The sequence below is a fragment of the Salmo trutta genome, chromosome 33 (genome assembly GCF_901001165.1).
Source record: "Salmo trutta chromosome 33, fSalTru1.1, whole genome shotgun sequence".
Classification (NCBI taxonomy): domain Eukaryota; kingdom Metazoa; phylum Chordata; class Actinopteri; order Salmoniformes; family Salmonidae; genus Salmo; species Salmo trutta.
In genome coordinates this window covers 22,551,558-22,567,903 of record NC_042989.1, presented here as the reverse complement: position 1 = coordinate 22,567,903, position 16,346 = coordinate 22,551,558, and the positions used below count along the sequence as shown (strand labels likewise).

General features: G+C 43.4%; 1 protein-coding gene across 1 annotated transcript in view; it reads left to right on the top strand.

Moving 5' to 3' along the window:
• Positions 1 to 16,346, top strand: part of dnajc17 (DnaJ (Hsp40) homolog, subfamily C, member 17) — a 60,636-nt gene that overhangs the window by 1,637 nt on the left and 42,653 nt on the right. The gene's annotated exons all lie outside the window — the stretch shown is intronic.

The window sequence follows — 16,346 nt, the reverse complement described above, 5'->3', positions numbered from 1 at the left end:
GTTTAGCATCTTCAGGCCTCCACACATACTAGCCGCTGATGTCCACCTTTGAAACATAAAGTAAAATAAATCTATTTAATATACATCATCATAATAAATCCATTATTTATTTCAGTCAGATCTAAAGAAACATTATGATATAAAGAAAATGTATCTCAGAAGAACAGAATGAGTTTGCCTACTGTAGGCCTATGTTATCTGGCTATACTCCCATGCCATAGGCTGTAGGCTTGTTAATTTAGCTGACAAGATATGCTTATAAGTGCTATTATTTTATCAGGTTAAATAGTAAGAAGAATATAAATTAATTTAGCTTATTAAAATACAAAGGATATTTTTCCCATTACAGAGCGAGTGCGCATATGAAGTGGCTATGTTGATAATTTGACACAGGTCCTATATGCTAGATTTAGAGTTATTTAGCAACTTTAGTTGTGAATTATACAAACCTTAGAATGCCTTAGAAATTAAAACGTATATGGGCTGCATGATGTGACTAGGCTATTGATGATTTGAGAAAGTAGCAACAAAAGCTTGCACTCTGCTTGCCTCAGGCTGACAGCTGTTTTCTTATCAAGTGATCATATTTTCACCCATCAAACTATTCTCAATTTAATCTTGTCTTTACTAATATGTAAAATAAGTTTGATGGGGTTGAGGTCAGAACTCTGTGCAGGCCAGTCAAGTTCTACCACACCGATCTCGACAAACCATTTCTGTATGGACCTCGCTTTGTGCATGGGGACATTGTTATGCATGCTGAAACCGGAAAGGGCCTTCCCAAACTGTTGCCACAAAGTTGGAAGCACAGAATCGTCTAGAATGTCATTGTATGCTGTAGCGTTAAGATTTCCCTCTACTAGAACTAAGGGGCCTATCCCAAACCATGAAAAATAGCCCCAGACCATTATTCTTCCTCCACCAAACTTTACCGATGGCACTATGTATTCGGGCAGGTAGCATTCTCCTGGCATCTGCCAAACCCAGATTTGTCCGTCGGACTGCCAGATGGTGACGCGTGATTCATCACTCCAGAGAACACGTTTCCACTGCTCCAGAGTCCAATGGGGGTGAGCTTTACAGCATTCTAGTCGACGCCTGCATTGCGCATGGTGATCTTAGGCTTGTGTGCGGCTGCTCAGCCATAGAAACCCATTTCATGAAGCTCCTGACGAAAAGTTATTGTGTTGACGTTGCTTCCAGAGGCAGTTTGGAACTAGCTAGTGAGTGTTGAAACTGAGGAAAGATGATTTTTACACACTCCGTGCTTCAGCACTTGGTGGTCCCGTTCTGTGAGCTTGTGTGGCCTATCACTTCACTTCACAGCAGCTACAGTTGACCGGGACAGCTCAAGTACAGCAGAAATTTGACAAACTTACTTGTTGCAAAGGTGGCATAATATGACGGTGCCATGTTGAAAGTCACTGAGCTCTTCAGTTAGGCCATTCTGCTGTCAAATCAAATTTGATTGGTCACATACATGTGATTAGCAGATGTTATTGTGGGTGTAGCAAAATGCTTGTGCTTCTAGCTCCGACAGTGCAGTAATATCTAACAAGTAATATCTAACAAATTACACAACATATACCCTATACACACATCTAAGTAGGAATGAATTAAGACTATATACATATGGACGAGCGATGTCAGAGCGGAACCGGACTAAGATACAGTAGAATAGGATAGAATACAGTATATACATATGAGATGAGTAATGCCAGACATGTAAACATTATTAAAGTGACTAGTGTTCCATTCCTTAAAGTGGCCAGTGATTTCTAGTGTATGCCTAATAGGCAGCAGCCTCTTATGTGCTAATGATGGCTGTTTAACAGTCTGATGGCCTTGATAGAAGCTGTTTTTAAGTCTCTCGGTCCCAGCTTTGATGCGCCTGTACTGACCTCGCCTTTTAGATGATAGTCAGGTGAACAGGCAGTGGCTCGGGTGGGTGATGTCCTTGATGATCCTTTTTGCCTTCCTGTGACATCGGGTGCTGTAGGTGTCCTGGAGGGTGAGTAGTTTTCCCCTGGTAATGATTTGGGCAGACCACACAACCCTCTGGAGAGCCTTGTGGTTGCGGGGGGTGCAGTTGCCGTACCAGGCGGTGATACAGCCCGACAGGATGCTTTCAATTGTGCATCTGTAAAAGTTTGAGGGTTTTAGGTGACAAGCCAAATTTCTTCAGCTTCCTGAGGTTGAAGAGGCTCTGTTGCACCTTCTTCACCACACTGTCTGTGTGGGTGGTCCATTTCAGTTTGTCAGTGATGGGTACGCCAAGGAACTTGAAGCTTTCCTTCTCCACTGCGGTCCTGTCGATGTAGATAGGGGGGTGCACCCTCTGCTGTTTCCTGAAGTCTACAATCATCTCCTTTGTTTTGTTGACGTTGAGTGAGAGGTTATTTTCCAGGCATCACACTCCCTGAGCCCTCACCTCCTCCCTGTAGGCTGTCTCGTCATTGTTGGGAATCAAGCCTACTACTGTTGTGTCATCTGCTAACTTGATGACTGAGTTGGAGGTGTGCTTGGCCACGCAGTCATGGGTGAACAGAGAGTACAGGAGGGGGCTGAGCATGCACCCTTGTGGGGCCCCAGTGTTGAGGATCAGCGGAGTGGAGGGGATGCTTCTTACCTTCACCACCTGGGGGTCGGCCCGTCAAGAAGTCCAAGACCCAGTTGCACAGGGCCGGGTTCAGACCCAGGGCCTCGAGGTTAATGATGAGCTTGGAGGGTACTATGGTGTTGAATGCTGAGCTATAGTCAATAAACAGTATTCTTACATAGGTATTCCTCTTGTGCAGATGGAATAGGGCAGTTTGCAGAGTGATGGCAATTGCATCGTCTGTGGATCTATTGGGGCGGTAAGAAAATCAAAGTGGGTCTAGGGTGGCAGGTAAGGTAGAGGTAATATGATCCTTGACTAGTCTCTCAAAGCACTTCGTGATGACAGAAGTGAGTGCTTCGGGGCGATAGTCATTTAGTTCAGTTACCTTAGCTTTCTTGGGTACAGTAACAATGGTGGCCATCTTGAAGCATGTGGGGACAACAGACTGGGATAGGGAGAGATTGAATATGTCCGTAAACACAACAGCCAGCTGGTCTGCACATGCTCTGAGGACGCGGCTAGGGATGCCGTCTGGGCCAGCAGCCTTGCGAGGTTTTTACTCACGTCTGCCATGGAGAAGGAGAGCCCACAGTCCTTGGTATCGGGACGCGTCGGTGGCACTGTGCTATCCTCAAAGCGTGCAAAGAATGTGTTTAGCCTGTCCGGAAGCAAGACGTTGGTCTCGGCGACGTGGCTGGTTTTCCTTTTGTAGTCCGTGATTGTCTGTAGTCCCTACCACATACGTCTCGTTTCTGAGCCGTTGATTTGCGACTCCACTATCTCTATACTGACGTTTAGCTTGTTTGATTGCCTTGCAGAGTGAATAACTACACTGTTTATATTCTGCCATATTACCAGTCACCTTGCCATGGTTAAATGCAGTGGTCCATGCTTTCCGTTTCGTGTGAATGCTACCATCTATTCACGGTTTCTGGTTAGGGTAGGTTTTAATTGTCACAGTGGGTACTACATCTTCTATACACTTCCTTATAAACTCAGTCACCGTATCCGTGTATGCGTCTAGATTATTTTCGCAAGCTACCTGTAACATATCCCGGTCCACGTGATCAAAACAATTCTGAAGCGTGAATTCCGTTTGGTCAGACCAGTGTTGAATAGTACGGGTACTTCCTGTTTGAGTTTCTGCCTATATGACGGGAGGAGCAAGATGGAGATGTGGTCAGAGTTGCCGAACGGAGGTCGGTGGAGGGCCTTGTAAGCATTCCGGAAGTTTGAATAGCAATGGTCGAGAGTCTAAGCAGCGCGAGTAGTACAGTTGATATGTTGATAGAGCTTCGGCAGCCTAGTCCTCAGATTTGCTTTGTTAAAATCCCCAGGTACAATAAATGCGTCCTCAGGATATGTGGTTTCCAGTTTCCTACGAAGTTTCCCAAGAGCTAGTCGCAAAGCTGCCATCTCCGTCAGCGCCATCTTCAAAGTTTGTCTGTGGAGATTTCATGTCTGTGTACTCGATTTTTATACACCTGTCAGCAACGGGTGTTGCAGAAAGAGCCGAATCCACTAATTTGAAGGGGTGTCCACATACTTTTCTATATATAGTGTATAAGAACACTTTCACTCCACGTATCAAGCACTGTTTGAGGAGCATGGTCTTCCTGCCCGACTGTTGATATTTCGCCCAAGCTCTGTATGTCATGGGCTTTCAAATCTTGTTCCTGCAGCAATCCAGTGCTTAATGTGGGAAACCAAGTGAAATCTGTTCGGGAACATCAATAGTAGCAAGTTTTCGCAACTTAACATATTTCACTAAACTGTTTACAATCCGTCTGTGCACTGAAGAAGGGAATAAAGGAGCGAGAGGAGGAGATGGAAATGCATGGTGGTGAGATTCTGTATAGCTGAACATAATGTGTCACTCAATTAATTCTGAAAATAAAATAAAAGTCCCTATTACTAGGCTACTCTAAATCAAATACAAATTCAGTAATTGTAGTCTAACAGTAAGCCACCCTGCATAATCAATAAACCAACAGCATCTCCTAGGGCTATGTCCTCTACCAGACTCATGGATAGACATTTTGGTGCACAAGGTAACCAGTCCATTCAGTATGCATAATAATACAGTCCTCACTCAAAAGAGATGACTCAAATTTGTTTAATTTTGGAGTATAGGCTAGACCAATTATTTACCAAATCAAAATTGATTTATGTTTTTCTTCCATGCATAATGTGCGGTAGGCTATATATTGTATAATGGCACACTCATAGTTAAAAAAAAAAAAAAATCGGCTTTGGGCTCATATGCCTTGCATAAGCTCTAATATGCATATGGATGTTTACATTTTTTAAATTATCACCTTAGAAAGCACTGTCTGTTGTGTTAGGCTTCGAAACAACATCCACAATAACCATGTTTTACACTGTTTCAACCTGCTGTTGAACTTCTTTCTTCAACTTGATTATCACAGTGAGGTGAGTTTAAAAAGTATGATAGGCCTACTAGTGTTTGATGTGAATTTCCATTGCATTGATGCCAGAGTGCTTCCTTAGAGGGACAATGGAGCCCTGAGTACCAGACTTAGGACCTGATGGTAGTTAGCAAGTTGGGCACTACCAAAGCATGTCCAGAGTGCGTAGAAGGAGATTATTGTGACTCAATGGTAACGTGCAATTTTACTGCGGTCATGGCTGCCGATGTGGCGGTAATACGGTCTCCGCAACAGCCTAAGGGACCTACCTGAATTTGTCCAATAGAAACGCTTGTTTTGCTGTTGCTTCCATTTGGTTCTTAAACGGTAAACGGTTTCCGTAATGAATACACCCCTGGCATAGCATATGAAGGAAACATGCAGATGCAGGGCAACACCACCTGGACCAGATGTCTTTTGAAATAATAAATCATGCTTATAAACTTAGCCAATACATCATGTTACCACTGTCTCTGGCAGCACTATTCTCTTAAGTTATTTCAAAACAGGACTGGTCGAGCCGGCATTTGGATCAATTCAAGAAACACATTATCTGCCTCAATATCTTTTGTTTGCAGATCATAAATTGTACTGCAATCTGCATGTTCAACAAGTACCATGTTTGATTGCTTGCTCAAGCAAAAGGCTGCTCCACCCAATTGAAACAGAATGTAACAGGTTAGTCTGATTTGATTTTATGTGCAGACATGGGTATTGGGTTTACTCTGGGAAGATTCCCCTTCCCTTGTCCCATCTTACCTGCTCAGATTCATGCTCCATGGGTGATAGGCCTACATGTGCGTCCCTAAATCCAGTAATTTTCACAACCACCTTCTTGTTAAGTTTCCAGCTCTCAAAATCCGCAGGCCAGAAGGAAATTAACATTGCTGCCAAATTGAGGGAAGAACTTAATTTCTTAATTGGATTTCAAAGTCCCATCCACCCCAGAGGAGTATGTTGGGGAAGTTAGTGGTTGTGGCTTTGACAGAAAGAGTCTCCGAAATGGCGAGTCAAGTTCTGTGAGGTCTACTGATGGTCAGGATAGATAGTTTGCTGTAGTGCGTACACAAGTGAGTGTGTGGGGACTGGAAGGCCTTAAAACCAAGTGGTGAAATCTATGAAGACAGCTACTTTGTCACAGTTGTTTTTGCCCAATGCTACACCAGCAGGACTGCAGTTTATCATTGAGAGAGGAAATACCCCTCCAGGAACATGTTAATGTGAGCTTACCACAACTTGTAAACCATTCCCTGACGTATCCCGGCTTCCTGTTACTCCTCCTGGTTTGAATGATCTGTCGTTATCTATGGTATCGAAATTCCTCTCATTTTGGGTTGCTGATATTATAGCCAAGCAGCTGGAGTTGGTAGCTTGGAACCTGTGGTTTATGCATATCACTGAGTGACTCGTTATCTGGACCCAGATAAAAAAAAAACGTTCTCCCTAGAATTGGTATATTACCCGTAATGTTCTTCTGTTTGAGTGTCCCGTTTTCTGAGGGTTAGGAGAATATTCCATCAATGTCCCACCAAACATACGCAGAACATGGTTGCCATGTTCTCAGAATGTAACATATTAATGTGCTAGACACGTTTCATGGGAATGATGCAAGAACATTTCAGTGTATCAGTTGTCAGGACGTTGCCTGATGGTCCCAAAGACACCATCTGGTTTGCACATATTTGGACTATCATTTGTTTTTCAACAGGACAATGAACCAACACACCTCCAGGCTGTGTAGGGCTATTTGACCAAGGAGAGTGATGGAGTGCTGCGTCAGATGACCTGGCCTCCACATTCACCCGACCTCAACCCAATTGAGATGGTTTGGGATGAGTTGGACCGCAGAGTGAAGGAAAAGCAGCCAACAAGTGCTCAGCATATGTGAGAACTCTTTCTGTTGGAAAAGCATTGCAGGTGAAGCTGATTGAGAGAATGCCAAGAGTGTGTAAGGGTGGCTACTCTAAAATATATTTTTCGTTTAACACTTTTTTGGTTACAACATGATTCCATGTGTTATTTCATAATTTTGATGTCTTCACTATTATTCTACAATGTAGAAAATATGACATCACATCAGAAAACATTTATAGCTAAACTGGAATTACTGAGTGTACCAGTACAGATATCCACTAAAAAATCTTTACATAAATTAGATAATCAAAAACACGTTGAAATATAGCATTAGGCTGAATTAGCTAGCTAGCTTTCTTACCTAAAAGAAGAAGCGCCTTGTGGGAAGTCCTCCATGTTGCAATGTGGCTACCGGTTAGCTACCTGGAGATGTAAACATGTTGATCCAGCCTTCCGATTAGCTAGCCAATCACTGGCATTGTAACTACAAGCACTGCTATGATTGGTCGATAAGGCTGGCTATCATATTTGAGTAACATGTCATTGTAGATTTGCAAGCACACAGAGATCATTTCATGCAAGCACAGCTACATTTCGAGAGAGCGCAGGCAAGTATACCGAGAAATGGGAGATGCTGTGCTCTACACTTCATTTCTTGCTCCTAATTCCACTTTCTGGCCAATCAACATTTGTGTCCGAGCTCTCAACTATATCTGTTCCTCAACATGATCCTCTGCACCCTTAAGATTTTTATCTGAACTTTCAACTCTCTCCACCCGCTCTCAACATTATTTTCCACGCTCTTGACATGCCCCCATGCGCATTCGAATTGTGAGACTGAAATGACACCATAGTTTTCGCTCACAGGATTGCCACTGACTGGATGTTTTTTGTTAGTCACACCATTCTTGGTAAACCCTAGACATTGTCATGCGTGAAAAGCCCAGGAAGGCAGCCGTTTCTGAGATACTGGATCGTTTTGCCCATTCTAACATTCAATCGGACAGTAACTGAATGCCTCGACGCCTGTCTGCCTGCTTTATATAACAAGCCACAGCCACGTGACTCACTGTCTGTAGGAGCGATCCATTTTCGGGAACGTGGGTGGTGTACCTAATAAACGGTCCAGTGAGTGTATAGTGCTAAGAATGTGACAGTAGGGTGACTCCCCTAGCGTGTCTCGAACCCAGGCCACCAGCACCAATGACTAACGCCCTAACCACTGTCCCAATAAGGGATATCTCTAGGGCATGTGCTTATTAGGCCAGTATAGTTAGGCACTGTACAGAAGAAACCCTAACCCCTCGTCCTTAGGCATTTCTGTAGATGTGAAACAACTTGATAGGTGTAAGCAATAGGGAAAATGCACTTTGAAGTGTACTTTTAACAGAGCTGAGATTTACTTAGGGAAATATTTTATTTCTAATAGTGATTCAAGAGTATTATTAAAACAGGTTAATATGCCCCACCAACTTTGGACGACTATACAGAATTCCCTTAAATTGCTGAAATAAGTGAATAAAATCAATGATGAGAGAATAGTCAGATTTAACTGATACCTTACACAGACAAGGTGGCGTAGCAGGAAGTTCAGAGTACCATGAACCAAGAGGTTGTGAGTTCACATCCCAGGCGAGGACATGTTGAATAATAATTATTGATTAATTGAACATGCAAAATGCAATCATGTATATCAAAATATGTAAAATATGTCAATTGAAAACACTGTATATTAATCACTGTGTGTGTGAGTATCAATAAACCTTGCCAACAGAAAAATGAATGGATCATTGGTTCACCAATCAGGGCTTTTATTGGCTCGGCAACAGTAAGACGTGATGTGTGTGTGTACACGTACATACATACTACCGTTCAAAAGTTTGGGGTCACTTACAAATGTCCTTGTTTTTGAAAAACTTTTTTTGTCCATTAAAATAACATCAAATTGATCAGAAATACAGTGTAGACATTGTTAATGTTGTAAATGACTATTGTAGCTGGAAACGGCTGATATTTAATGGAATGTCTACATAGGCGTACAGAGACCCATTATCTGCAACCATCACTCCTGTGTTCCAATGGCACGTTGTGTTAGCTAATCCAAGTTTATCATTTTAAAAGGCTAATTGGTCATTAGGAAATCCTTTTTAGCACAGCTGAAAACTGTTGTTTCTGATTAAAGCAATAAAACTGGCCTTCTTTAGACTAGTTGAGCATCAGCATTTGTGGGTTTGATTACAGGCTCAAAAGGGCCAGAAACAAAATAACTTTCTTCTGAAACTCGTCAGTCTATTCTTGTTGTGAGAAATGAAGGCTATTCCATGCGAGAAATTGCCAAGAAACTGAAGATCTCGTACAATGCTGTGTACTACTGCCTTCACAGAACAGCGCAAACTGGCTCTAACCTGAATAGAAAGAGTGCGAGGCCCCGGTGTGCAACTGAGCAAGAGGACAAGTACATTAGTGTCTAGTTTGAGAAACAGACACCTCACAAGTCCTCAACTGGCAGCTTCATTAAATAGTACCTGCAAAACACCAGTCTCAACGTCAACAGTGAAGAGGCGACCCCGGGATGCTGGCCTTCTAGGCAGAGTTCCTCTGTCCAGTTCCTCTGTCCAGTGTCTGTGTTCTTTTGCCCATCTTAATCTTTTACTTTTATTGGCCAGTCTGAGATATAGCTTTTTCTTTGCAACTCTGCCTAGAAGGCCAGCATCCCGGAGTCACCTCTTCACTGTTGACGTTGAGACTGGTGTTTTGCGGGTACTATTTAATGAAGCTGCCATTTTGAGCCTGTAATCAAACCTACAAATGCTGATGATCCAGATTCTCAACTTGTCTAAAGAAGGTTTTCAGCTGTGCTAACATAATTGCAAGCGGGTTTTCTAATGATCAATTAGCCTTTTAAAATGATAAACTTGGATTAGCTAACACAACGTGCCATTGGAACACAGGAGTGATGGTTGCTGATAATGGGCCTCTGTACGCCTATGTAGATATTCCATAAAAAATCATCCGTTTCCAGCTTCAATAGTCATTTACAATGTCTACACTGTATTTCTGATTTAATTTGATGTTATTTTAATGGGCAAAAAAATTGCTTTTCTTTTAAAAACAAGAATTTCTAAGTGACCCCAAACTTTTGAACGGTAGTGTCACAGTTGTCGTAGTGGAGAGAAGACCAAAATGCAGCGGGTATGTGGATACTCATTCTTTTAATGGAAAAAACGAAAAGCATCCACAGGAAAAACAAAACAATAAACAGTACTCACGACTAGACAGTGTAGCAGGCTCAATAAACGCAGTGCTCACAAACAATTACCCACAAACACACCCTACTAATATAGGACTCCCAATCAAAGGCAACTCAACACACCTGCCTTCAATTGGGAGTCCAATCCCAATTAACTCTACATAGAAAACAAACCTAGAACCTATACCCACAACTAACTAACTAAACCTAGAAATACATAAACATAGAGCAGTGCCCAAAACCCCCAGAATACATAAATAAAACAAATACCCTCTGCCACATCCTGACCAAACTACAACAACACATAACCCTTAACTGGTCAGGACGTGACAGGTAGGGTATATTTTTTTATAAACATGCTTTTGCAACTTTCTCATGAAATGTGTCAAGAACATTAATATCTTATGTTTTGAGAACATGGCAACCATGTTCTGTGTATGTTTGGTGGGACATTGATGGAATATTCTCCTAACCCACGGAACGGACACATGAATGTTCTTGCAATGTTCCCATGAAACGTGTCTAGATTTATTAGGATCCCCGTTAGCCGACGCCAATGGCGACAGCTAGTTAATATCTTAAGTTCTGAGAACATGTTAACCACGTTCTGGGTAATTTAAATTGGACACTAAGGGAATGGTCTCTTGGAAACATTCCTAGCACATCACCGGAACATTCCTATGAAATTGTTAGTTAATGACCTAATGTGACTCTTAAGGGGACATTCTCTAAAGTTGTGGGAATGTTGGTTGTTAGCTTGGGAGTTCCTTTTGCGCCACTGAGTTATCCTGTAGCCAACACAGTTAAACAGGCTAGCTATCACTTTTCAGCCACATGCTCCTGCATTTCAGCAGGGATAAACAAGTGGCTGTTTTTCTTACTAAGAGAGCAGAAGAAGGGAAAAGACTGGACACAGTTTAGGCACAAACAAATTCAATACGATTTAGCTACTGTATGTGGCTTGCTGGTGCTATTTCTGTTGGGTAATAAAGCACAATATACCGTAACTGTTTTATATGTGGACACAATCTAGCTGTCTGAGTTCTGTGCAGACATTCACCAGCAGATGTCTTTGTGGACGTTATCATGACACGCAGCGATTGCATGTGGAGCGTCTTCCTCTCATCCCTATCGCTCTTCGTGTCTGGCGCCCTGACTTCAGTAACGTTTGGTCTTCATGGTACAAACAGCTGTAACTCATGGTACTGTAGCGTAGCTAGCTGAGGGAGTGAGGGGGAATAGAGTGACACTTATCCTACCCTTGTGCTCTGCTGCCTGCATCCATGCAGAAGAAGACACTTTCCTTGGGTGTGTGGGTAACTCAGCTGGCCCTTGACAGGCCCCACTCACGCTAATTGTATCACTGTCCCAAATAAATGTTCCTGTCAGTGCGCATTTTGGAAGCTGAACTGCAATTATATCTTACTAGGCAGACGTACGCACGCACACACAGTTTCCACTCTATATCCCCATGCTCTGTAGCTCTTATCATTTTGTTTCTTTTTCCCTTGTACTCCTTCTCCTTCTTACCCTCTATCTTTTTCTCTAGCTGATAATTTCCTATAAAGGCCAGATCAGTGTGATTTAAGGAGGATGGCCCCATGGCAAAGCAGGCAGCTACCTAATCAACCACCCATGTGGGTCCTGTTGGGGCCCTGCTGGGGCAGTGCTGTGGTTTCTGGGGCCAGTTGTCAGCTGTAATAGTCACCACAGACTGGGGTAATGAGGACAAGATGTGGGCATGCAGTAAAGACTGTGGCAGGCAGCGGGTGGCAGAAAGCGCTTGATTTCTTCAGGCACCAACCATTTGGGCTACTGTGTGCCTGCTGGTACTGCAAGTAAAGTACAGTAGCCCACTGCTTAGGAGTGAGGGATGGGCTTGATTCTAGCTTGGGCCTCATTAATCTTATGGTTCATTGGATCCTTTAAGAGGTCTCTCTCATAATTGATTTAGGATATCCAGCAGTGGAAAAAAACTGTAATGAGCGGTAGGCTAGTAGTTGGCACAGTTATTGACCCTCCTCATTCAGGGAGGACCTGTCACTCAACCTGAGATTTCTACTCTCACTTAGCACTGAATTAGCAAACTCTAAACTTGGATCCTGGTTTTACCTCAATTAGGGCTTGCGTGTTACTGCATTGATGGGAGCAATCATGTATTATTGAACTAAATTCCGAGCTGGGGGAGCAGTATTCATGTGCCAGCAGTAGATGAGGGATAGCGAGATGAGGCGGGGGGGAGGTACGCATTCACCAAATGGGCTGTTATTAACACAGAGGGGATCTCTTCCTCCCCCTCCCCCAGGGAGGTGAGGTAGCCACTCTCGGAGGGATTTGATTGACTAGCGGTGTTAATTTCTAGTGGGAATGCTTTTCAGCACAGCGGCCTTGTTGACTGGCTGCGCTTGTTTAAGAGCTCTTTAGATGTCCAGACAGCTGGAGTAACCTACTTTGACCTTACACAATGACAGAGACACGTAATCCTATTAAATTGGTCTGATGATGGCAAAATCCGCTATGTGAGTTGAAGAAACGACCTGACCTCTTCAGCTGGCCGGGTGTTTCTCTTGGGCAGTGGCAGTGCTGTGTAACTCAGGAGCTCCTCATGTCGCTCATCTCGCTGCTCAACAGGACATCTGCCGCTGACTCACTCCTCGGCTGAGGCAATGTGCTGGCCATGTGCTGAACTCTGTGAAACAGATTATGAGGAGAGGTGGGGGAGGTCCAGGAGAGGGGATGAGACAAAAAAGACAGCAGAGCAGAAAGTGACTGACTGATTAGTAGAGGAAAGGAAAGGGAATTGAGACTGGTAAGTTAGATTTGTCCTTGTCACCCAGCTCTATCTCAATAAATTGTCTGAATTGATGAGATAATGATAAATAGAATAACTTTAAACATTAATTTGCATCCGTTTTTTAAATTGTATGATCCTTTAAACTACTACAACTAGTTTGACGGTTGTAGCCATCAATTGTGCCATTAACATCACCCACATTAGCAAACTTACTTCATTTCAAACTTCACATTTCTCTTGTATAGGCTAAAATTGTAATGAATGATATCAGCAAAATGCCTGCAATAAGTGGTCGGTGTCGATCATTTTCAGTTTATCCCAGTTTTACTGGAAGTCCAGAGTCGGAGGAGAGGGTGTAGGAGGCTGAGGGGGAAGTGTTGCTGCTTGAAATAGTTCCACAGACCTGCATATTACTGTATATAATATGCTCTCCTGAGAAGAATGTGTAGCTTCACAACACCATCCTACTGAACTGGTTCAAAAGTCACCATTAGGAGAGAGATGCACGTATGCTGTTCACTCTGCCAGCTCTGCCCCCATCCACCTCTGGACAGCACACCAGGTCCAGGTCAAGCTCAGACTACCTCAGGCCAGGGGAGGCTCATATCAGATAGTTCATAAAATGTCCTCTCTAACTGCTGATGTAAACTCATCAAAAAAAGGAACAGCCCTTTTTCAGGACCCTGTCAAAGATAATTCGTAAAAATCCAAGTCACTTCACAGATCTTCATTGTAAAGGGTTTAACACTGTTTCCCATGCTTGTTCAATGAACCATAAACAATTAATGGACATGCACCTGTGGAACGGTCGTTAGGACACTAACAGCTTGCAGATGGTAGGCAATTAAGGTCACAGTTATGAAAACTTAGGACACTAAATTGGGACACTAAATTGCAATGTCCGTACTGTGAGACGCCTAAGACAGCGCAACAGGGAGACAGGACGGACAGCTGATCGTCCTCGCAGTGGCAGACCACGTGTAACAACACCTGCACAGGATCGGCACATCCAAACATCACACCTGCGGGACAGGTACAGGATGGCAACAACAACTGCCCGAGTTACACCAGGAACGCACAATCCCTCCATCAGTGCTCAGACTGTTCGCAATAGGCTGAGAGAGGCTGGACTGAGGGCTTGTAGGCCTGTTGTAAGGCAGGTCCTCACCAAACATCACCGGCAACAACGACGCCTATGGGCACAAACCCACCGTCGCTGGACCAGACAGGACTGGCAAAAAGTGCTCTTCACTGACGAGTCGCGGTTTTGTCTCACCAGGGGTGATGGACGGATTTGCGTTTTTCATCGAAGGAATGAACATTATACCGAGGCTTGTCCTCTGGAGCGGGATCGATGTGGAGGTGGAGAGTCCGTCATGGTCTTGGGCGGTGTGTCACAGCATCATCGGACTGAGCTTGTTGTCATTGCAGGCAATCTCAACGCTGTGCGTTACAGGGAAGATATCTTCTTCCCTCATGTGGTACCCTTCCTGTAGGCTCATCCTGACATGACATTCCAACATGACAATGCCACCAGCCGTACTGCTCGTTCTATGCATGATTTCCTGCAAGACAGGAATGTCAGTGTTCTGCCATGGCCAGTGAAGAGCCCGGCTCTCAATCCCATTGAGCACGCCTGGGACCTGTTGGATTGCAGGGTGAGGACTAGGGCCATTCCCCCCAGAAATGTCCGGGAACTTGCAGGTGCCTTGGTGGAAGAGTGGGGTAACATCTCACAGCAAGAACTGGCAAATCTGGTGCAGTCCATGAGGAGGAGATGCACTGCAGTACAGAGGTTAATGCAGCTGGTGGCCACACCATATACTGACTTACTTTTGATTTTGACCCCCCCCTTTGTTCAGGGACACATTATTCAATTTCTGTTAGTCACATGTCTGTGGAACTTGTTCAGTTTATGTCTCAGTTGTTGAATCTTGTGTTCATACGAATATTTACACATGTTAAGTTTGCTCAAAATAAACGCAGTTGACTGTGAGAGGACGTTTCTTTTTTTTGCTGAGTTTATTACCATATCCTCTTCAGTTCATTAACAGTCAGTCAGTTGGTCGGTCTGCACAGTATGTTCTGGCACATTCCTGTTACAATAGTGCAAAACAATAGACACACAGGGAAACGTTGCATTTCCCAGAGTAGATGGCATCCAATGCAAAAGTTCCAGGCGTGCAGAACAGAAAGGAGTCCATGATCTATCCAGTTCCAATGTACGGGATCTGATTGATTGGCAGCAAGGGAGAGAGCAGGAGGAGGTGAAAGGGGGGAGGTGAAAGCATGCAGAATGCTGGCAGGGCTGATTACTACTGGGGTCTGTACTGAGGATAGAGGAGTGGTTTGAAAAGCTGGACGCTCTGCACTTCCTGTCTCTTCAGAGAGCTGCTCTCTCTCTCTCAATGGGCCCTGCTTCCTCGCTGGAGGAGTAGACTTTGCCTAATGAAAAACATGTCATTAACTTGTGCAGAAGGGCCGAAGAAACATTCCTGAGAACAACAGAGTAAAAAAAGAAAAGGACTAAAACCTCACTTAAGATTGCAGTGCTCCAAAGTATTGTTTTGTTTCCTAATTTGGTCGCTCGTATTTTAAAATGTTTTGGCTTGAGACCAAAGATATGAATGGCTGCCTTCCCAATTTCGTGATGACGATGGCACGCTGTTTGCATGTTATTGTAACTTTTTTTTCTGACCCCAATGAAGCTAATCTCATCCTCTCCTGCCGACACAGTCCACATTTATCTATCTTGAAAAATCATTGTCAGCATAAAGGTGACAGTAGTCAAGTCAATCTTCATTTAAAGTACATTATCACAAGCACAGCAAAGGATGGGTGCAGATATTGATGGGGCCCCCCAGTGAAACTAAACCTGAACTCCCTATCAACCACTGAACACTTTTCCACCCCCTGTAGTTTTATCAATCTTTTACTATTTTTATTATGTTTCCAGGGGACCATCATTTTTATGCACGTTTCGTGCCAGTGATGGCATGCAAAAGAATAATTGGTGTTGGAAATATATTTCAGCGATTCTAGATTGCCAAGCTGCATACAGCGGTTTAGAATATTCAGGAAAAAGAACCCTGTAGGCGATATTTTGAAACAACAACAGTATACAGTCGCTACCACAAAGTCCAACCAAGCTGAAAAAAAATGAACTAACTGTATGCATCTACAAAAATATTCATCCACTCTAGGGACAGTTTTTTTTGGCTGGAGGTTATTGGACAAGGGTGACTTGTTTTTTGGCTGGAAAATTCACCACAGATCAACATTTTTATGGTTTCAATAGACAACTGAACATAGTGGACTGGGACATAACAATGAGAATAATAATAATGTGCTGACCAAAGTCCATGCATACTAAAAAAGTAAATACTCGATAAATCTGATTTCATTTTCCCATTTTCT